Genomic DNA, 7000 nt, shown 5'->3' with positions numbered 1-7000 from the left:
CTAAAAATGATGTCTACAGGTAAAATGTCCTCTAAAATAGACCAAGTAGGCTTGTTTTCTAACACGTTTCAGAACATTTTCATTTTTAGCTCCAAAATGTGGGCCTGTTGACGTCACCTACAGAAGACTGCAGGCAATTGTATATTGTGCAAATCACGTAATTGTTTAATTTTCATGCAGAATTTGAAGTATTTAGCAAATATGTTAATAAATTGTTGCAAGTTGTAGCCATACAGCTAAAGAAGGGGTCAGCCTGCATACACTTCCAAATGATGGGAATATGATGAAAGTATGGACCGCTTTATTATTTATAGTTTATTCATATATATATATATATATATATATATATATATATATATATATGTATATATATATATATATATATATATATATATATATATATATATATATATAAATATAAACATATTTATGTATATATATATATATATAAATATGTATATATTTATATATACGACCTCTATCGTAGTTCATTAAGCAAAGAGTCCCTGATTAGCTTTCTATACAAGCATAGATACAATATTTAACAAGTCCCAGGATAGCACAATGAGTAAGACTGTTTACTTGGAATGAAGGGTGCTGGGTTCAATCCCAGGTAGTTTGGTAGCATTCTGTTCCACCTTAAGTTTCTGATTAGCTTTTTATAAGAGTTGGAAAGGATGATTTACCAGATCCAGGTTGACCCAGTGCTTTTGACTCTTGATTAGGATTAAACAGTCCTAAGTTCAATACCAGTCAGTTTGACAGTATTTTATTCCACTGGTTTATAGTGTAGTTTACCCAGCAACAAGTCCCTGATTACCATTCTATATGAAACAGAAAAACATCTTCACAATACCTAGGATGGCCCAGTGGTTAAGAATCTAGACATACAATAAACAGTCCTGAGTTCAATACCAGTCGGGTTGACAGTATTTTGGTCCACCTCTTGTGTATTTTACCCAGCAATGAGTCCCTGATTAACTTTCTATATAAGCCAGATATAAGATTTTGAAAGTCCCAGGATAGCACAATGGGTAAGACTGTAAATTTGGAATGAGGGGTGCTGGGTTCAATCCCAGGTATGTTGGTAGCGTTCTGTTCCACCTTAAGTTTCTGATTAGCTTTTTATAAGAGCTGGAAAGGATGATTTAAAAGATCCAGGTTGACCCAGTGCTTAAGACTCTTGATTAGGATTAAACAGTCCTAAGTTCAATACAGTCGGTTTGACAGTATTTTATTCCACTGGTTTATAGTGTAGTTTACCCAGCAACAAGTCCCTGATTACCTTTCAATATGAGCCAGAAAAAAAAATTCAAAATACCTAGGATGGCCCAGTGGTTAAGAATCTAGACATACAATAAACAGTCCTGAGTTCAATACCAGTCGGGCTGACAGTATTTTGGTCCACCTCTTGTGTGTTTTACCCAGCAAAGAGTCCCTGATTAACTTTCTATACAAGCCGGATATAAAGTTTTGGAAGTCCCAGGATAGCACAGTGGGTAAGACTATAGACATGGAATGAAGGGTGCTGGGTTCAATCCCAGGTAGGTTGGTAGCATTTTGTTCCAACTTAAGTCCCTGATTAGCTTTTTATATGAACCGGAAAGAAAGATGTACCAGTGCCAGGATGGCCGAGTGGTTAAGGCTCTTGATTAGGATTGAACAGTCCTGGGTTCAATACGAGTTGGGTTGACAGCATTTTATTCCACTGGTTTATAGTGTAGTTTACCCAGCAACAAGTCCCTGATTACCTTTTTATAAGAGCCAGAACAACCTTTTCACAATACCTAGGATGGCCCAGTGGTTAAGAATCTATACATACAATAAAGAGTCCTGAGTTCAATACCAGTGGGGTTGACAGTATTTTGGTCCACCTCTTGTGTATTTTACCCAGCAAAGAGTCCCTGATTAACTTTATATACAAGCAGAATATAAGATTTTGGAAGTCCCAGGATAGCACAGTGGGTAAGACTGTAGACTTGGAATGAAGGGTGCTGGGTTCAATCCCAGGTAGGTTCTAAGCATTCTGTTCCACCTTAAGTTTCTGATTAGCTTTTTATAAGAGGTAGAAAGGATGATTTACCAGATCCAGGATGGCCGAGTGTTTAAGGCTCTTGATTAGGATTAAACAGTCTTGGGTTCAATACCAGTCGAGTTAACAGCATTTTATTCCACTGGTTTATAGTGTAGTTTACCCAGCAACAAGTCCCTGATTACCTTTCTATATGAGCCAGAACAACATCTTCACAGTACCTAGGATGGCCCAGTGGTTAAGAATCTAGACATACAACAAACAGTCCTTAGTTCAATACCAGTGGTGTTGACAGTATTTTGGTCCACCTCTTGTGTATTTTGCCCAGCAAAAAGTCCCTGATTAACTTTCTATACAAGCCGGATATAAAATTTTGGCAGTCCCAGGATAGCACAGTGGGTAAGACTGTAGACTTGGAATGAAGGGTGCTGGGTTCAATCCCAGGTAGGTTGGTTGCATTTTGTTCCAACTTAAGTCTCTGATTAGCTTTTTATATGAACCGGAAAGAAAGATGTACCAGTGCCAGGATGGCCGAGTGGTTAAGGCTCTTGATTTGGATTAAATAGTCCTGGGTTCAACATCACTCATACACACACACACAGGTAACCCCTGAGGTGTATTTATTGACTATTTGACAATTATTATTATCTTTAGCATTGACTTAATTTTTTAACTCTATGTTAATCAAGCAATGAGCACATAACATTACTCAATTGATGTCGTTTTGACGACATTCAGCCAAATTAATGATTACTTGTCTGGGGTTTGAACCAAGTACCCCTGTATTGGGAGCCCACAGTATTGACCATTGAGCTATACTGGGTCCCGTCATACACTGATTTTTGCTCATATACAAATGCAATCAGTGGACTATGATAGAGGTGAAAAAAAATCTACATTTTCCTAGTCATTGATTTGAACCCCATACTACCGAATGAGAGGTAGCAGTCTTAACCGCCATGCTATCCAGGGTCTTGTTATTAACTCATTTTGTTTCATATACAAATTCAATCAGTGGACTATGATAGAGGTGAAACAAAAATCTACATTTTCCTAGTCATGGATTTGAACCCCATACTACCGAATGAGAGGTAGCAGTCTTAACCACCATGCTATCCAGGGTCTGGTTATGACTTAATTTTTTTCATATACAAATGCAATCAGTGAACTATTCTAGAGGTAAAAGAAAACAACTAAACTTTCAAAGTAACAGATTTGAACCCACCACTACTGACTGAGATGCAGCAGTCTTAACCACTATGGTATCATGGGTCTTGCTGATTTGGGATTCTGGGGAGCCCACAGTGTTAAATATTAAACTATCCAGAATCTTGTTGATTCATGATTTTTGTTTATTTACAAATGCAATCAGTGATTTATGATAGAGGTAAAACAAATTCCTCAACTTTAGAAGTTAAGGACTTGAACTCAGTACTACGGACTCAGAGGCAGCAGACTTAACCACTGTTCTATCCTGGGTTTTGTTCAGGTATGTAATGGTGAACTAGTAAACTAGTAGCCTACGATTGAGGTGAAACAGACACATAGAACCAACTATTTTTCGCTGTGAGAAGAGGTGACATCCCTTCAGCAAACACCTGCTGAGCGCGTCATTCTCGATGTGGGTGGTGCTTCACTTCAGTGTTCAGGTTTGCAGTTAAGTTGCAGTGATAACATAACATTTACAGTAGATTGTAACTGTGACTGATTTAGTAAGTAAGATGACATAAAAGTTTAACAGAAATGAAAGACAGTCGGCAGGATGTCAGAAGGACACTTTTTTTTTAATTGCAAACCGTTGATCCAACATTAAAACTTGTCACGACACTTTCTCAAACTAATCACACACTTCAAAATAGGAGCGCTAGGCCTTACATTTGGTTAAACTACATTTAAGGTTTCCCCTTAATATACGGCTTCCTGTTAGCCACCAAACCAAACAAAATAAAGTAATATAATGTATTGTAGCGTTCCGGCTGGTTTAAATAAACTGTAAATTCTTTTATAAGATGTTCTGGTCGAGTTGTGAATTTCAGAATGATTAGCAGGCTTAATATTACATTTTATTATTTAATAGAGAAGGTTAAAACATTGTCACGCAGCGATATGAAGCCACGGCCCATGAAAATGATTTGTCTTGGGTACACTTATTAATGATGAAAAATGATACCTATCTGCGAGTCTTTTTGAGTTAACTAATCGCTGAAAATTATTTTAATTGTTTGACAGCCCTAATATATAAATATATATATATACATATATATACATTCGCTTTTCATAAGAGCCGGAAATAATCATTTACCAGTTCCAGGATGGCAAAGTGGTTAAGACTCTTGATTAGGATTTAGCAGTCCTGGGTTCAATACCAGTCGGGTTGACAGAATTGTATTCCACTTGTTTATAGTGTAGTTTACCCAGCAACAAGTCTCTGATTAGCTTTCCATACAAGCCGGATACAAGATTTTGCAAGACCCAGGATAGCACAGTGGGTAAGACTGTTGACTTGGAATGAAGGGTGCTGGGTTCAATCCCAGGTAGGTTGGTAGCATTTTGTTCCACCTTAAGTCTCTGATTTACTTTTTGTATGAGCCAGAAACATTACTTACCAGTGCCAGAATGGCCCAGTGATTAAGACTCTTCATTAGGATTAAACAGTCCTGGGTTCAATACCAGTCGGGTTGACGGTATTTTATTCCACTGGTTTATAGTATAATTTACCCAGCAACAAGTCTCTGATTAGCTTTCTATACATGCCGGATACAATATTTCAAAATCTCCAGGATAGCACAGTGGATAAGACTGTTGACTTGGAATGAAGGGTGCTGGGTTCAATCCCAGGTAGGTTGGTAGGATTTTGTTCCACCTTAAGTCTCTGATTTGATTTTTAAATGAGCCGGAAAGAAAGACTTACCAGTGCCAGGATGGCCCAGTGGTTAAGACTCTTGAATAGGATTTAGCAGTCCTGGGTTCAATACCAGTCGGGTTGTCAGTATTTTATTCCAATGGTTTATAGTGTAGTTTACCCAGCAACAAGTCCCTGATTAGCTTTCTATACAAGCCGGACACAAGATTTCTCAAAAGTCGGGATAGCACAGTGGGTAAACTGTAGACTTGGAATGAAGGGTGCTGGGTTCAATCCCAGGTAAGTTGGTAGCATTTTGTTCCAACTTAAGTCTCTGATTAGCTTTTTTTATGAAACGGAAAGAAAGAAGTTCCAATGCCAGGATGGCAGAGTGGTTAAGGCTCTTGATTTGCATTAAACAGTCCTGGGTTCAATACCAGTTGGGTTGATAGCATTTTATTCCACTGGTTTATAGCGTAGTCTCTGATTAGCTTTCTATACAAGCCGGAAACAAGGTTTCCTAAGACCTGGTATAGCACAGTGGGTACGACTGTTGTCTTGGAATGAATGGTGCTGGGTTTAAATCCAGTAAATTGACTTGCAACTTATGAAGCTTTGATTGGAGGTGGCAGATCATATAGTTCACCTCCACATGTAATGAAAAAAAAAAAAAAAATTTTTTACTGTTCCGATTAACTTTTCTTTTTTTTTAATCGTACCCAGGAGAGCTCATTGGTCAACGCTCTCTATTATTATGTTTTACTCCAATTCCCCCCACCTCAGGAATTACACTCACACGCTCACTCGCACACACTGTCTCTCTCTCTCTCTCTCACACACACACACACACACACAGGTAACCTCTGAGGTGTATTTATTGACTATTTGACAATTATTATTATCTTTAGCATTGACTTAATTTTTTTAACTCTATGTTAATCAAGCAATGAGCACATAACATTACTCAATTGATGTCGTTTTGACGACATTCAGCCAAATTAATGATTACTTGTCTGGGGTTTGAACCAAGTACCCCTGTATTGGGAGCCCACAGTGTTAACCATTGAGCTATACTGGGTCCTGTCATACACTGATTTTCGCTGATATACAAATGCAATCAGTGGAATATGATAGAGGTGAAACAAAAACCTACATTTTCCTAGTCATGGATTTGAAACCCATACTATCAAATGACAGGTAGCAGTCTTAACCACCTTGCTATCCAGGGTCTTGTTATCACTTCATTTTTTTTTCAAATACAAATGCAATCAGTGGACTATGATAGAGGTGAAACAAAAACTTACATTTTCCTAGTCATGGATTTGAACCCCATACTACCGAATGAGAGGTAGCAGTCTTAACCACCATGCTATCCAGGGTCTGGCTATGATTTCATTTTTTTCATATACAAATGCAATCAGTGAACTATTCTAGAGGTAAAAGAAAACTAAACTTTCAAAGTAACAGATTTGAACCCACCACTACTGACTGAGATGCAGCAGTCTTAACCACTATGGTATCATGGGTCTTGCTGATTTGGGATTCTGGGGAGCCCACCGTGTTAAATATTAAACTATCCAGAATCTTGTTGATTCATGATTTTTGTTTATTTACAAATGCAATCAGTGATTTAAGATAGAGGTAAAATAAATTCCTCAACTTTAAAAGTCAAGGACTTGAACTCAGTACTACGGACTCAGAGGCAGCAGACTTAACCACTGTTCTATCCTGGGTTTTGTTCAGTGATGTAATGGTGAACTAGTAAACTAGTAACCTATGATTGAGGTGAAACAGATACATAGAACCAACTATTTTTCGCCGTGAGAAGAGGTGACATCCCTTCAGCAAACACCTGCTGAGCGCGTCATTCTCGAGGTGGGTGGTGCTAATATATATATACATATATACATATATATATATATATATATATATATACATATATATATATATATACATATATATATATATACATATATATACATATACATATATATACATACATATATATATATATATATATATATATATATATATATATATATATATATATATATATATATATATATACATACACGTTAGGTCAGGAAAAAACACAGAAGCTATTTCATCCTTACACGCCTGTTTTG

General features: G+C 37.2%; 1 protein-coding gene across 5 annotated transcripts in view; it reads right to left on the bottom strand.

The window, feature by feature from the left end:
* itga7 (integrin, alpha 7) overlaps positions 1-7000 on the bottom strand; it is a 127823-nt gene that overhangs the window by 52488 nt on the left and 68335 nt on the right. The window lies entirely within an intron of this gene.

The sequence above is a fragment of the Nerophis lumbriciformis genome, linkage group LG03 (genome assembly GCF_033978685.3).
Source record: "Nerophis lumbriciformis linkage group LG03, RoL_Nlum_v2.1, whole genome shotgun sequence".
NCBI classification, from domain to species: Eukaryota; Metazoa; Chordata; class Actinopteri; order Syngnathiformes; family Syngnathidae; genus Nerophis; species Nerophis lumbriciformis.
Note: the sequence above shows the minus strand (reverse complement) of the source record. Positions and strands in the feature narration are given on the sequence as shown.